This window comes from Copadichromis virginalis, linkage group LG14, assembly GCF_057382275.1.
Source record: "Copadichromis virginalis isolate Kocher_CV1m ecotype Utaka linkage group LG14, C_Virginalis_male_GT1.1, whole genome shotgun sequence".
NCBI lineage: Eukaryota > Metazoa > Chordata > Actinopteri > Cichliformes > Cichlidae > Copadichromis > Copadichromis virginalis.
This window is the reverse complement of record NC_140631.1, coordinates 5,688,941-5,705,143: the sequence shown is the minus strand read 5'-3', so window position 1 is coordinate 5,705,143 and position 16,203 is coordinate 5,688,941. Positions and strand designations below refer to the sequence as shown.

General features: G+C 40.2%; 1 protein-coding gene and 1 pseudogene across 3 annotated transcripts in view; one reads left to right on the top strand and one right to left on the bottom strand.

The window, feature by feature from the left end:
- The window catches only part of fat3a (FAT atypical cadherin 3a), a 179,253-nt gene that overhangs the window by 24,393 nt on the left and 138,657 nt on the right, over positions 1-16,203 (top strand). The gene's annotated exons all lie outside the window — the stretch shown is intronic.
- On the bottom strand, positions 12,224-13,284 carry LOC146693281 (uncharacterized; annotated as a pseudogene).

Below are 16,203 nucleotides of genomic sequence, written 5' to 3'. Positions count from 1 at the left end.
ACTTGAAATGCTCCCAAAACCGGCACTACAACATGTAAAAATATAATATAAGCTCTGGCGGACTTGGTTCTATGGTAGGTCTTAAAGGGTTAATAGTGGTTGAAGTGATTTTCTAAGTTGATTAATGAATTACTGATGCGCTCCAACCCACAGGTTAACTGCCTAAGGTAAGGTGGAAGAGGTTTAATTTACAGAATAAACACTAATATTAATGCAAGGTGTAATGCAATGCAAAAAACTAGTGTGGTTACTATTTTAGTGGTTTACTATTTCATTTCACTTTTTATCTGATATAATAAATTGTTCTCTTTGCAAGCATCATCTATGACACCTTGTTACTGACAGGTAAACTAACATAAGCATTATGGTACTAACATTAACATTAACAAGGTATCAATGTGACGCAGTAACTTAACTATGTAAAATGTACACATTCAGAGTTTACACCCAAGGTCTAGGTTCCTGGTGTTTTAAATGCTCATACATTGCTGTCATTGACCAAAATCTCTGCATTACAGTCTGCATTCAGCTTCATTTTATGCAAAATGCTCCCACACTTTTCGAGGTCTCTATCTCGTTTTTCTTCAATCTATTCTATTGTTCTTCATCCTCATGTTTTGCTGTTCGCATTTTGTTCTGTTTTTGGTTGTATTGAGTGCTGTCTTGGCAGACAATAGCGGTGATACCGACCCATAGCTTCCTCTAGTGCAGGGGTCGGCAGCCCTGGGCACGCGTGCCACAGCTGGCACGCGAAGGGTTAACTTATAGCACGACCATAGCTAGACTGGCCCGGTATGCCCGATGCCGGTGGTGATTTTTCGTTTTTATGAGCCGATGATTTTATTTTTTTGGTAACGGTATAAACAATGAAAGGTGGTGGATTGGCCAGATGATGGCCGATGTGTAAAAATAACTCAGTTGTTTGGTGGTGGCTATGCCGGAGCTTCCACAAAGGCCAGCAGGTGGATGAGGGAAAGTGGAGGCAGAAGGAGGAGAGACCCGAGGCGGTGGCTCTAATTAATAGAGTTGCCAACTGTCCCCTAAAAAAGGGATATCGTCTCGTATTCAGAGAAAATATTTCGTATTGAGGTGAAAATGAATGCAGTTTGTCCCGTACTTCAGCTACAATGAAAAAGACACAAAGCTGGAGTTATTCCGCGTCTTTACGCTGCAGCTGCCTCTTCTTCTCACCCCCTCCCTCTCCTGTTGCTACTTCAGTCATGAAACTGATCGATGATCAACTGATCGTCTTTTCTGCCGGAAGTCCCGTCTCTCTTGTTTGTTTATCTCCCACTTTGCGCCAGAAAGAGGAAACCAGCGGATGTCGCGCTAAACAACAGCAGCAGGTTTAAGCTTGATCAGCTGTTGTTAGAATTTATTTAATATTACTTTCTAGTATCAGCTGATGTTTGCTGGAGCCACAGCTGTAAAGCTGCTGGTCATGATATCGGTTTGGTTATCTGGTGAGAGGGAAACATGAAGATGAAACCAGGAGATGTCCTTACTGAATCATCAGAGCTGTGATGGAGAAACAGGTTTAACTTTTAGGTGACATGAATGAGTTGAAGGCAAGTTATGAACTGTTTCTGAGAGACAAATAACACCAGGATCCTTTTCTAAGTAGCTGACAGCTGGAAACTGTGCAGGGGCGGGTCTTGCAAAGCTTTGCCAGGGGTGCCAGGTAGGGCATTAACATGGAAAGGGGTGCACAAAGAAATACTTTTCTTTCTTATTCTCATTTAAAATGTCTAGCTTTTAATAAATAGTTATCTGAATCTTACAACCAAAGTTATGGCTAAGTTCATGGCTTTTCCTATAATACCAGGTGGGCAGGTCTCTAGTCAAAATGCCCAGGCTGTTTTTTTTCCCCAGTCCAGCCCTGGGCGTGACAAGCAGTGAATTAATTTGAGAAGGTGCATTAAAAAATAAATGGCCGAGCCAGCGGTGCATATCGAAAATTAGCTCGCATACACACATTAGTTGTGCTGCTTCTTAATGACGGTATCTTAGCTAACAACCCCAACTACCAGATTCAATTTGTAATTGGCTAAAAATAACTTAGCCTACCGGTGAGAGGGACGTTGCTAGCTGACAGTTTTCTCAAGCAATGTTGAAATTTCCACATTCCAACACTTCAAATGCTTCAGGAGCTGTCCACTCAGCGCAGCATCAGCATCACAAAAATACATGGATACATCCGTAGACTCGAGACAGAATTCACAATGTGTTTTCAGGACTTTCAGGCGTATGGACCAATGTTTTCTTTTCTGATCAAACCAGAAAGCTTAAATGAGCAGCTGGATTTGTCTCGGATTAACTGGCTGAGTTAATGCCAGTTAATGCGAAATCGAAATTCAGCTGATTGAAGTGAAAACCTTGACTCTGTAGGGGTCAAAGTTTGCAGAACTATGAAAGCAGCTGGAATCCATAGGTATGCGTGTTCATGGAGCTTGCATTTTCACCTGCTGGACATCACTACCTGACAAGTCTAACTGTCTTCAGAACATTGCAGAGGCATTATTGACAGTATCTGGCTCTACATATCTGTGTGATCAGATTTTCTCTCACACAAAGATTTTCACGATTCCGATTCCATTTTCGATTCTGTTTAACAATTCGATTCTTTATCGATTCTCTTATCGATTATTTTTAAAAAGGAGAACACTAAGTTCGAATAGCTTAGAACTTCGTTTTATATCTTCTCTTTGAACAAGATAGCAATTTAGGAGTAACATGGCCTTACAAACCCAACAGTGAGATCTTAAGAGATCCAGCCTACGGCTCTTCAATGGGTGTCACAGGGTCCCCAGGAAAAAAATTGTAAATGTAAAATAATAAAATAAATATTCTTCTGTAACAATAACAAAGTATAACATAAATTATTCAGTAGCAATTACACAAGAATATCCAGTAATGTCCCTGCCTACAATTAAACACATTCATTTACCGAAAATCGGGGGCATCTGCTGTGGCAAATGGGTTCAAGCCTTTGACCACAAACTGAGTCACTGCTCGATGACATTCGTCTATCCTGGCCTGAAAGGAGACGCCACCGCTAGACTGCAACGAGAACTGCCAGCATCTGAGCCAGACTCTGTGTGTCTCTCTTATCATGGTCACCTAAATGCACAGTAATGGCAGGTTTTGTAATAAGGCAGATTGCGCTAACATAATATGCACTGTTAGTTGATTATTTACCTGCCGCATTAACGGGAGAGGACATGCAAACGTTACCCCTGCTGCTGGGTTGAGATTCACGAGTCCGGAGCAGAATTAAAAACACGACATTCATTTAAGGTGATCACGTGTTTTGTGAGCAAATGCTTTTGCATATTCATAGTGTTTCCTCCCTTAAACGAAGTATCTACTTTTCAAGTATTGCAAGTTGCCCTGTTGTCATCCGTTCTCGTAAAGTATAATCAAACTTTTGAGCGTTTGAGCTGCTTAGGCGCCGTGTTTCCTGCCAGGTAAATGACGCTCCGCAACATGGTGACGTCATTCGGGGCGACTGGAATCGATAAGGGAATCGTTTGCAAAAATGGCAAACAATTCCAAGGAACTGAAACAGTGGGAACCGGTTCTCAACAAGAACTGGCTTTCGATACCCATCCCTACTCAGGCCTCCGGCCTCTGGGCCTGCGGCTCGGTTCAGTCTGGCACAGCTGGCTGCCGGCAGAGCCGGCGGGCACGCCGGTGCACCCCCCTCTAGCTTCTGCTCGGTGGCTACTGGGTGACGCCTCGTCTGCGGATCCTCAGCCCTTCCCATGAGGGTGGCACGGATGCCCCTCCGGTGGTCCTCCTTGGGCTCTCGCACTCTGGGGTCTCTGGATGTCTGGGGCCTGGATCTCCTCCATGCCTGCTTCATGCCCTGAAGGGCTATGGCTCTCTACATCCTCTTGCAGACCATTACATGTGGAAACCATTTGAATAATAAAATAAAATAAATAATAAAAACAAAGGTCGATCAAATGGACCAATACGGCAATGTCACGATGATCCATTTGGCAAAATAAATCCATTGGGTATCCTTGTTGGTCTTCAGACAACAATTCTGATGGCTAAAGAACCAAATGGGACAGACAAAAAAAAAAAAAAAAAAAAAAGCTGAACACACTCACATGAGACGCAGACCTTCACAATAAAACAGGAACAAGAAACCACCAAGACGCAGACTCGACATTGAGAGACAGACAGAAAATGACACATGGAACTAGACGTATACTAAGCAGACTAAACCGAAGAACAAATCCTAAACACAAATAAACAGAAACATGAAACTCTAATAATAAACATCATAATCATCATCATCATCATCATTAACACAACAAGAGAACAAGAAAACAATCCCTGATGCAAAATAAAACCAAAACATAATAAACTCAAAATACTGGGTAGAAACTGACCCAAAACCATGGCACAAACATGCCATATTGGCCCAGTTTATTTTTCTTATCATTGTTGTGAGGAGACCATAAATAGCATTTGCATTTTCTGTTGTACAGTTCATTTGCTGTTCTTGTTATGGATAAAAAGTGTCGCTGATAGCTGCCAATAGAGCAGGGCGATATGGCCAAAAATATTTATCACGATATATATTTGAAAATTTGCGATAACGATATAACCGACGATATAATTGATGCGAGACAAAATACAACTCCACAACATTACTAGCGCAAAAAGACAACCTTCCATTTATTTTCACTTAAACAAGAAGCTGGTTTTTATGTACATTAAAGCTTTATAAAAATTTAACAGTGCAAATGCAAATTCCTTGCTGAAAGTTTAACCAAAAGGCATTTCCAGTAGAAATGGGCTGACATATCCTGAGCATAACCATGTATAATATCCACTGAAGTTAAAAAGAGGTGCTTTGCAACATTAAACTGCAGTGTGCAGTACGCATTTTTCGGACCATAAGGTGGACGGGATTATAAGGCACATTAAGCGAAACAAAGCAGTCAGATAAATCAAACTTTATTAAACTCATTCTTCTTGCTTCCTCCACTTCTGTACCATTGATTCATTAATGTTGAATTCTCTGGTAGCTGCTCTATTCCCATGTTGTTGCAGTATATTAATGACTAACCTCGTATTGTGGATGGATTATCTCAGTTGTTCTCCTGACTGAAGTTTGGTCCGTTTACAGCATCCTGCCATGCGATTGCATTTGTCTCTAACCATGAAGAACCTTCACGTTAACTTTTATAAGTGGAAAAGTGTTAGTGTTCGTCCTCCAGCTTCACTGTTTATGTTATGCTAACATAGCTGTGTCGCTAGCGATCACGTAGCACATCATTATATACCAGCTAGCCAAACTTCAGTAACCCTACAAACGTCACTGCTGTTTAGTTTCCTGTCTTCATTTATGTTGGAAGTGATAGCAGAGCTGTACGTTTGATTTTTTTCAGAAATCTCTCAGTCATAACATGCTATATCATGCTTAGGTAACTAGCGAAACTAGCGAGCTAACTTCCGCTAGCTTCCTGCTAACTTCTAACTCCGTTAAATGTAATAACTTTTGTTTTCATGGATGCCTGGAAGTTAAACTTTATAGTTACACCTGGTAAAGCAGCAATGCTGATCGTTTTATTAAAGATGAAAGAATTTAGACAGTTTTTAACTCTAAGTGATGCTGCAGTGTTGTTTGACCTGAAGTATACTGAGTTTAGGACCCAGATTACTCCCAGATTTAAGAGCATCTTAGAACGGCCGCTTGCATGTTCTGCAAAAAAATGTGCTTTGTTGTGTATCTGACGGACAAACACCAAACCAGTTCCACATCACGGAAGTTGCACCATTTTTACAAACCAATTCTGGTTCATCTGTTTCACTCAACAATCGGCCATGTGCGTATGAAAACAAAGGCACTGCGCATGCGCGTTTTACTCCCATTCTATCGCGATATTTCATTTTCCTATCGTTGCCTAACATTATACCGGTATTACCGTGAACGGTATAATATGGCCCAGCCCTAGCTGCCAACAAATATAATCTTATAAAGTTGTTCTATATAGTGTGTAACTGTTAATATAGAGTGTTATTTAATTTACTGCTAATGCAATCATATGGCACATTGACTGCTGAGCAAATTTTAGATGGTACTGATCATCAGAAAGGTTGCCTACCCCTGCTCTAGTGTATTGCAGTTAGAAAAACACATTCTTTTTTTTTTTTTACATTCATGTTTTGGATGGACAGAAACATTAACAGATATACAACAGGAGTAATCATATTGTCAGTTCTCTGTCTGTTTCTTAACAACAACCGACAAATAAGGGCTAACAATAACTAAAGAAAACTAAAAGCAGGGCTCTAGACTAACTTTTTGCCATAGGCGCACCGGTACCCCTAACTTTAAAAAGTTAGGCGCACTCAAATTTTTCAACGGCATCGCTTATCATCGCAGTTTTACATGTGTGCTTTTTTGGGGGGGGGACGTTGCAGTCCATAAAGACAATATCCATTTCTAAATTATTAACTAACAATCTTGCACTTAAAGTGCTTTGTCAATATTGTAGAAAATGTTAAACTTAATCATCATCTTGGCCTCCTCTGACGACCTGTTTGCTGTTGCATGCTGCTGAAAGACAGTGGGGAGAGAGGACACTTGGGCAGTGCATTTATTGCAGCATATAATGTGTTTTCTGGATACACTGTGCTTTTTCAGCATCCAAAGATTGATGGCACCGTGTCAGAGCACTGGCTATGAATTTCAGATCAGGCCTTAACGTAACAAAAAAGTTATCAATCGTTCTTTTCATCTTTTCTTATTACCCACAGCTACATCCACTTCTGTCGGGCCTAGGCTGCTCACTAGGGCTGGGTATCATCACTGATTTCTATAATCCATTCGATTCCGGCTCTCAAAGTCCTGATTCAATTCGATTTTTCCTCAGACAGTCAGAAATATTATAATTCTGATCATTTATCAGTACTGATACATGTGAGACTTCATCAGAATTGTGAACAAAACAGCAGATGGCTTTGTGTCAAAGTAACTGAGAATAAAACACAGAAAAACATGAAGGAGATTTTTCTGACCTGACCTTTTATAGCAGATAATCTTAAATTATTCTGCTGCTTATTATTATTCTTGTTCAAGGTCATTTAAGTGAAAAAAAAAGAAAAGAAAAAGACCACGGCCGACAGCGCTGTAAACAACGGTAGACTGGTGGGTAATAAGCGAATGAATAATGCAGAAAACAGAGATTTGAGACGGGAAACTGTTCTTGAAGTACAGAGAGAGAGAGAAAGAGAGCTGTGCATGAAGTGTCATTTTTATCGTGGTGGAAGCAAAACAGCAAAAGTCAGAGTGAATTCATGACGACATTGATCAAATGTGAAGCGTAGTTTGCTGCTGGCTCGGTGAATTTTGGTTGGAGAGAGACAAAACCTCCAGCTCAGAATCAGCGCAAAAAGACGTAAACACAGCGCGGACGGTGGGCTCGGTGAGCTCCGACAGTGTGTCCGTGTTCGGGCGAGAAAGCCGAGAAAGATAAAGCTGATTCTGATGCGTCGGGTCCGCTCTGTGTTTACGTCTTTGTGTGGAATCCGTTAATGAATCGATAACGCTTTATTCAAGCTACTCACCTCCCTCTTCCACCTGCACTTTCAACTGGACCACGGCCAATCAGAGAGGTCCCGCCCCTGACTATCTCTGATTGGATTAGTCCACGATAGGGGCATAATGTGTGTCTGTTGTTGACCACACGGAGAGTTGCAGAGATTTTTTTTTGTTTTTTGTTACCCGAACAGTTGGTCGCACCGGTGCGACCAAATATTTTCTTTTAGTCGCACCACTGAAAACTTTGGTCGCATTTGCGACCAAATTGGTCGCACTCTAGAGCCCTGAAAAGGGAGACAAACAAAAACAAAAACAAAAAAAACACCAGGAGAAACAAAATAAGAAACCGCCTCCTGGGAAACACCAGCAAAAACAAAAGCAAAAGGGGCAAAACACCCAGGTGCCTAAAAAACAAAACATAACCTTGACCACTGATAATATTAAACAATTTATTCCCTCTACTGGCTTTCAAAGAAAAAGAACAACAACAAAGATACCAACGACACATGACCCCCCCCCCCCCCCCCCCAAAAAATAAATAAATAAATAAATAAAATAAAATCACAATATCTAGGAGACATTGTCGATGTACAACAAAAAAGGACCCCAGACCTGCTCAAGAATATCTTCTCTCCCCTTAATCCTGTACATAACCCGTTCATATAATGCCATCTTAGACATTTGTTCAGTCCATTCCCTAAGAGAACAGGGGCTAATGTTGGTAAATTGGTGAGGTATAAACCAGGTCTCTTGTATGAAAGCCAATACTGGATCTTTAGATGGTACTGGTCTTCCCCTCTGAGTGAGGAAGGCCTCTAAAGACGAGGGAGCCACAAGACTTTCTTCAATCGCAACCCATGATGGCTTCTCCGTAAGGGAATTATGTATCTTAACTAACTGAGAGAGGGAGAAAGCATAGTGATAGCAGACCATCTTGGGCATAGCCAACCCGCCACTATCTTTAGCAGCATATAGTTTGGACCGATTAAAAGATGGCTTTTTGCCTGCCCACACAAAACCCTCCACACATGTATTATAAAGCTTTAGTAAATTATATGGGCCTGCTATAGGTAACATGTGAAGTAACATACTGAAGTTTAGGAGCAATTATCATCTTCACCAAGTTAATTCTGCCCAAAAGGGACAGATTTATTTTAACCCAATTCTGCAACATGTTTTGAATCACTGGGGAGATATTTACTTGCATTATGTTATCTAGACCAGGGGTCAATTTAATCCCCAAGTAAGTCAAACCCTCGGACATCCACTTGAACTGCCATGAGCTCCTAATGACTGGAGGACACAATTTAGAAATGGGCATAACTTCCGACTTAGACCAATTTATGGTGTAGCCAGAGATTACAGAAAAGGAATCAATAATTGAGGAAATTGCAGGAACGGCCTGTTCTGGGTTACATGAAATCAATAAAATGTCGTCTGCATACAAAAAAGTTTTATGTTCTTCTTGACCCATATCCACCCCTCTGATTTTCTTACATTCACGTAGTGCAATAGCCAAAGGCTCCAAAAACAGGGCGAAAATGAGAGGTGATAAGGGTGAACCTTGTCTAGTACCCCGACTTAACGAAAAGGAGGGTGACATTATCCCATTGGTAGTAACTGTAGCCATTGGATCTGTGTATACCACCTGAATCCACTGCCTGAAAATGGGACCAAAACCGAATCTCTTCAAAATATAAAACAGAAAGGGATACTCAACTTTATCGAAGGCCTTCTCTGCACCTAAGGAGAAGGCGACGACAGGATCTAAATTATTCCTGCTCTTCCAGAATATATGCAATAACCTACGTAAGTTATCTGCAGAACTTCTGTTTTTCACAAAACCGACCTGATCCCTATGCGCACCAAGCAAGGGAGAACCTTCTCAAGCCTAAAAGCTAGTATCTTGGAAATAATCTTTTCGTCCACATTAATTAATGAAATTGGGCGGTAATTCCCACAATGCTGTGGGTCTTTACCTTTTTTTATGTAATAACGTGATCACTGCCGATCGAATACTAAATGGTAATCTCCCCCTTTGAAACGCATCTTGATCTATCGACAGTAGTCTTGGAGCTAATTCGCCCACAAACACCTTATAAAAATCTGATGGAAATCCATCGTTGCCTGGAGATTTGCCCAATCTAAGACTACCAATTGCCTGCTTAACTTAAATTAGTGATCTTACCTTCTAATACAGTTCTGTATCAAATCTGACAGCCTCTGTTCCTCCACCAATCCATTGGAGGTGTAAAGCTCCTGATAGAATTTAGTAAAAGCATCATTAATTTCTTTTTTACTGGTGGTCAACTTATTATTATTACTAGGAACAAAAATAGATGGTATAAGGTTGCTAGATTTGATCTGCTTAACCCTGTGTGCCAAAATTTTACCTGTTCTCTCCCCTTGTTCAAAATACTTTTGATTTAGGCAAAACATTGCATATTCCCGTTTTTTTCTGCAGTATACTATTCATCTCAAATTTAAATTTTATTAATTTGTTCCACACTTCCCTCTCTGGGTGCAGCATGTGCTGTTTTTCGAGCTCCTTGATATCCTGTTCCAGCTTCATCAGCTTGTCCCTCTCAGCTTTTTTAATCAAGGAGCAATACTGGATAAGGCGCCCCCTCAGGTAGTCTTTAAAAGCATCCCAGGTCATTCCAACATCGTCAATAGAGCCCTCCTTGTGCAACCAAAACTCCTTCATCATTTCCCTTATACATTCACAGTGACCCTTATTCTTCAATAATGAGTTATTCAGACGCCACCTAGGTGACGGTTTAATATTATCATTACCAGAAAGAACAAGGTTGATGGGAGCATGATCCGTTACAGCAATATTACCAATAGAGGACCCAATAGTTTGACTCACCAGAGAGCGAGACACCAAGAAGTAATCTATCCTAGAGTCGGTTGAGTGAGGATGCGAAAAGAAAGTATAGTCTCTTTCTTGAGGATGAAGAAGTCTCCACATATCTACCAGGCTCAGTTCCTCTGACATCACATCCACCGCAGCATTTACAGGGTCCTTACTTAGTCCAGGACGGGAGGATTTATCCAAAAATACATCCCTGACCCGGTTAAAATCTCCCCCAATTACAATATTTGTATTACCAATAGTCCGCACAGTGTTACAGACTTCGTGAAAAAATTGTGGCTGAGGAGAATTGGGGGCATATATGTTGACCAATGTCACTTTCCGCCCCTGTAAACATGCATCCAGGACCACCCATCTACCCTCCTGATCTGTATAATGCTTAAATACCTGAAAATCCAAGTTTCTTCTGATCAATATGACCACTCCTATTTTTCTAGCAGAAAATGCACTAAAATAGACTTGAGCCACCCAATCTCTTTTAAGTTTAATGATTCCACCTCATCGAGATGGGTCTCCTGAATCAGGGCTATGTCTGTCTTTTTCTGCTTCAAGTACAGTACCAGTGTAAAGCTGTGCAGTACTCTTGAATTCCAGGCAACCTTTTTCTTAGGCCCTGAAAGGCCATTAATCTGGCTTGTTGGCCTGTTTGTTTTTAACGGATTTTAAGGTGCAGGAACTAATGAATTTTAGACCTGAAACCTGAGCTCACACTTGCAAAGACAGTAGGAAAGTAACGTGAGACAGGGAGAAAAGATTTTTAAATAACAAATAATAATGTAATAGGACAGAGGAGTCAGAGGAACAAACAATATAATAGGTGTGTAGTCTTTAGTTATTCTATGGCACTAAACACTGCACAAAAGCGGAACTGCTTGAAATGCACGATTTTTATAGTGGAGCAGTTCAATATATACGTGCTTCTCACTTTCAGAGGGTGAGTACAAGCACCATGCGTACAAAAGTCAGTTTGTATTAGACAGTGTTGGGTAAGTTACTTTAAAAAAGTAATTAATTACTATTACTAATTACTTAATCAATATTGTATTTAAAATACTTATCTAATTACTGTGTCTGAAAAGTAACTTAATTACTCAATAAGTAATTTAACTAAATACTTATTAAAATCCCCATAAACCTTGAGTGGACAAACAATAGAAATTAACTCTTTAAATAATAAATAATTTTTTAAAAACAAATACGAGTCAACATGAAATAGTTTAGCCTTTTTGCTTCCTGAATCATCTTTATTACATTCTATAAAAAAACATTCTTTAATAATTACATTTTTTGTAAGGAATGTAACTTTCTTTAGCTAAGAAACACAATTCCAGAATAACAAATATATTTTTCTGCAACATATCGGAATAACAAAAGAGCTTAACTTAAGACATGTTAAACATGACATATTTCATGCAGTAAACATTAAAATTTTTACATTTTCAAAGCAATGAGTAACATATTCATACATAATGTATGTAATCATGTCATGTGATTCAACAAAGTGAAGTTAACTCTGAACTTTGGTTAACAAACAGAATTCCTCTGAAACTTCCTCAAACCAATGAGCACCATATTTCCTGCATGCTGTATGCACTCATGTTTTCCAAAACATTTTTTCTACTACTTAGCTGTGTTGTTTTTGAAAAAGTTGTTGTATCTCATTAATGTAAGTCTCTCAAAGCGTTCGCTTGACAATCTGTTCCTTCTGGGTGTAAGCACAAGATTGCCGAGGCTAAAAAGCCTTTCGACTGGTACGCTTGATGATGTGGCTGTGTTGTACCTCAGTGAAATGGCCTTAATCCTGGGAAACTGGCTAAGAACACCCAGCTCAGACCGATATAATACTCCTTTAGGAACAGATACTCCCGATCAGTGAAGCATTTGATTCCAAACTGAGTGCAGACAGTATTTAATTCAGCAAGGGGAATGTCAGTGATCCTGGACAGAGCGTCGTGAAATGAATTCCATCGTGTTGAAACAGGTACTATGAGTTTTTTCTTGAAAAAATTATCTACCAACTCTGAAGTAACAGAAGAACGGTTTGCTTTTGTCCACATTGCAGAACACTTTGAAGTTGCACTTCTGTGGATGAATTTTGCCACATTTGCTTGAAGCCATTTCTCAACATCATGAAAAAATAAGTTCAGTGTGTGTGATGCACACCTTAAGTGTGGAGGGAGAGAAAACTTTCCTTCAGATTCTGTGGAGAGGGTCTGCTCAACATCAGTAAATGTCACCTCTTCATCTTCATCCGATTCCTCATCAGAGTCTGATTTTTGGAACATTCTAAAAGCTTTGATAAAATTGGACCCGTTGTCTGTCACGGTGGCTGTCACTTTAGAGTTCAGTCCATAAGCCGAATGTACTTGCTCGATTTCATTGCCGATGACATCATATGTGTGTCTCCCTCGAACTCTTTTACATGCTAGCGCTGCATGTCCTCATACAAAAGTAGAAGGATCAATCCAGTGTGCCGTCATTCTGAGAAAACTTTTGTTATGGCTGGTCCAAATGTCAGCAGTCGTGAAAATATATTCCAAACTCTTGAATGTCTCTTTAAGCTCCATTTCCATGTCAGCATAACACTTATCTAAGTAAGTAGAAAACGTTTTTCGATCATGCAGTGCTGCTTTTTTGCCACACACAGGTATTTTGTTTAATATGCACCTAAAAGACGGAGACTCTACAGTCCGCAGCGGTAGCATCTCTTCCACAACGTAGCCTGCAATCATTTTCTTAAGCTCACCTTCAGACACTTTCTGTGTTGCTGAAGTGAAATCAAGTTTCGTCTGCTTAGCAGGAGTTGCCGCGGTGTTATCCATGGATGATGAAGATGGCTCACTCAGAAGGCTTTGTCTGTGCTGCCGTGTCAGGTGTTTCAGCAGATTACTCGTGCTATTGACAGCGGCCGATAATTTTTTCTCCCCAGGACATAGCTTACATATTACCGTAATGTTCTTGTCTGCTTGTTTTAGAAAAGTGAAGTGACGGGAATATTTCCATTTCATAAAACAGGCCCTCGCTTCAGCCGAGTCCGACATCTTCCGCTGTAGAATGTGACTATGCGGCAAACTGGCGCGAAATGACGTACAGCTGCACTACAGCGATGTTAAAGTGGCAGAGTTTATTTTTACCATTAGAAGATAAATTATTGAAATTAAATAATGATTTTCAGCGAGTTTAGTTATTTTACAATGTAATGCAAGTACATTGTAACCCTACCCCAGGTACACGGCTTCTGCATAAAGACGTAAACACAAAGCGCAGACCCGCAGATCAGAATCAGTGAGATGTCGCCTTTCTCACCCGACAGCACAGACACGGTCGGGGCTGAAAGCTGACAGCTCGCTGATTCTGATGTTTTGGCGGGTCCGCGCTTTGTGTTTACGCCCCTTTTTGCGCTGATTCTAAAGCTGTTAGTTTTATTTCTCTCCAAACAATATTGACCGAACCAGCAGCAAAAGAAGATCCAAACTAAGCGTCACATAAACATCGTCATGGACTCTCTCTTACTTTTACTGTTTTGCTTCCACCACAATAAAAGCACACTTCATGCACAGCTCTCTCTCTCTTTCTCAGTGTACTTCAAGAACAGTCTATCCCCGAAATCTGTTTTCTGCATTATTCGCTTGCTATTGGCTTCTAGAAATCAGTGACGATACCCAGCCCTAATGTTTAGTAATCTTCAATTGAATGTCAGTCTTTATGGTAGCTCTTTGCTTCACTAATTAACTTATCAGCTAACATGAGATGGCTTTGTCTGTTGAGGTCTATGGGATCCATGTAATTGTGCAACTTAAGCTGAGCAATTTACTATGCTGGGCAGTTGTGTTGAATTGAAACTTTTATATAATTTATTTCATGTTTGTTACATTAGTTTGATAAGCATTTTACATATAGACCTGCAGTACTGTTAATTGTACAGATACAGCCACTTAAAACGGCTGCCTCATCAGTGACAGGATCATGATGGATGCTTGGTGGAATCCTGACCAAAATGCTGGCCGTAATGACATGGTTGATGCAACCCTGAGTACACCCCAAAGTTGCATTTAGGAAAACAAGTGGTAATGTCTTGTGTATCCACCAGGGGGATTAGTGTGGAGGCTTGCCACACATATCTTTTAAATTTGTTCAGGGATTCTATAATTATGATAGAATCAGCCTTTAATATAAAATATTGATACAGATATATGTTTGCAGCAAATAAAATACAGGTTGCCAGACAGAAAGTGATGCAGTAATTTACTGTATCTGCTGTCATGTTCAGAAACGAAAGTCAGCAATAATCATAGAATATGATTATTACTGACTTTCATTTCTGAACATGACAGCAGACAAATCGCTGCTTAATTGCTGCAGAAATGTTAAGGCCAACTTTATGGACAGGTTCTTACCTGTCCATAAAATTATCATTAGCATCATAGTGGTGTTCTTTCAAACAGCTCTCCGAAGCTCAGCTTCAATTCAGTTTTATTTATATAGCACCAAATCAAAACAGTGGCCTCAATGGCTTTATATTATAACCAGGGCTCTAGACTAACTTTTTGCCTCAGCTGCACTGGTGCGCCTAACTTTTTTTCTTAGGTGCACCAGCACAAAAGTTAGGCGGACCCAAATTTTTCAACCGCATCACTTAATACCGCAGTTTTACATGTGCACTTTTTTTTGGGAGGGGGGGGGGGAAATTGATGTCCATACAGACAATATTGATTTGTAAATGATTAACTAACAATCTTGTGCTTTTTGCTGCTGCCTGCCGCTGAATGGCGACACTTGGGCAGTGCGTTTATCATGACATATAATGTGTTTTCTGGATAAGATAAGATAAGATAACCTTTATTAGTCCCACATGTGGGAAATTTGTTTTGTCACAGCAGGAAGTGGACAGTGCAAATGTTATATAGCAAAAATTAGAATACAATACGAATAATATCTGTGGGCGATCGTGGCTCAAGAGTTGGCAGTTCGTCTTGTAATCGGAAGGTTGCCAGTTCGAGCCCCGGCTTGGACAGTCTCGGTCGTTGTTTCCTTGGGCAAGACACTTCACCTGTTGCCTACTGGTGGTGGTCAGAAGGCCCGGTGGCGCCAGTGTTCGGCAGCCTCGCCTCTGTCAGTGCGCCCCAGGGTGGCTGTGGCTACAATGTAGCTTGCCATCACCAGTGTGTGAATCTGTGTGTGAATGGGTGGATGACTGAATGTGTAAAGCGCTTTGGGGTCTTTAGGGACTAGTAAAGCGCTATACAAATACAGGCCATTTACCAATATACAGGGTGGGCCATTTATATGGATACACCGTAATAAAATGGGAATGGTTGGTTATATTATTTTATATTTTATATTTGGTTCAATTTCTTATTTATGTACTTTTAGCTCTATCTGTTCTTAGTACTTTGTTCTTATATTCCCTTCTATTAATGTATAATTAGTGCCCTTAACCTGATGACATATGTGGTACTTTGTTAATAGTCTTTTATTTAATGTCTTAATTTTCCTGTTTTTATTGTAAAGCACTTTGGTGTACCGCTGGTCTTTTAAATGTGCTATACAAATAAAGTTGTATTGTATTGTATTATATATTAAAGTCCTGTTTGTGGCACATTAGTATATGTGAGGGGGCAAACTCCTCAAGATGGGTGGTGACCATGGTGGCCATTTTAGAAGTCGGCCATCTTGGATACAACTTTTGTTTTTTCAATAGGAAGAGGGCCATGTGACACATCAAACTTATTGGTAATGTCACAAGAACAACAATGGTGTG